Raw genomic sequence first — 1,065 nt, forward strand, 5'->3', positions numbered from 1 at the left:
TATCTCTTGGATTCCTTAATCAGAATCTTCTTGGTATAAGCTAGAATTGATGGCGGCATTCATGAGAATCCGGAAGGTCTAAACCTTGTCTGTGGTATTCTGAGTAGGATTCAAAAATTGAATGACTGTGACGAGCTTCAAACTCGCGATTGTGGGGCGTTAGTGACAAACGCAAAAGAATCACTGGATTCTATTCCGACATGATCGAGAACCGACAGCTGAATAGCCGTGCTGTGATAGAGCACGTTGAACATTTTCACTGAGAGGACGGGATTGTAGCCATTGACAACGGTGATGCCCAACATACAGCTTGCCATGGAAAGGAGTAAGAAGGATTGGATGAAGACAGTAGGAAAGCAGAGAGATGGAAGGGACAAAGCATCTCCAAACGCTTATATGAAATTCTCACCAATGAATTGCATAAGTATCTCTATCTTTATTTTATGTTTTATTTATCTTTTAATCATTAATCCTCCATTACCATTTGAATCTGCCTGACTGAGATTTACAAGATGACCATAGCTTGCTTCATACCAACAATCTCCGTGGGATCGACCCTTACTCGCGTAAGGTTTATTACTTGGACAACCCAGTGCACTTGCTGGTTAGTTGTGCGAAGTTGTGATAAAGAATTGAGATTGCAATTGAGCGTACCATGTTGATGGCGCCATTGATGATCACAATTTTGTGCACCAAGTTTTTGGCACCGTTGCCGGGGAATTAAATGTCCTAACTACAGTTTCGCATTTGTTCCCTGCAATAACAGTGCCAGGTTTTGATCCGGCAACAACACCAAGTTTTTGGCGCCGTTGCCGGGGATTGTTTGAGTTTGGACAACTGACGGTTCATCTTGTTGCTTAGATTAGGAATTTTTCAGAATTTTTAAGAATGAATTCTAGTGTTTCAAGGTGATGTTTTCATCATCACCAAAGCTGATTGATTCTTATCAATTTAGCTCTTGAATGCAATGTAAGCTCTTGAATTCAATGTCCTACTGAAGCTTGGCTAGCCATGTCTAATTCCTTTAGACTAAAGCTTTAGACTAACATTGCATGATTCCTGGAA

Source organism: Arachis duranensis, chromosome 1 (genome assembly GCF_000817695.3).
Source record: "Arachis duranensis cultivar V14167 chromosome 1, aradu.V14167.gnm2.J7QH, whole genome shotgun sequence".
NCBI classification, from domain to species: domain Eukaryota; kingdom Viridiplantae; phylum Streptophyta; class Magnoliopsida; order Fabales; family Fabaceae; genus Arachis; species Arachis duranensis.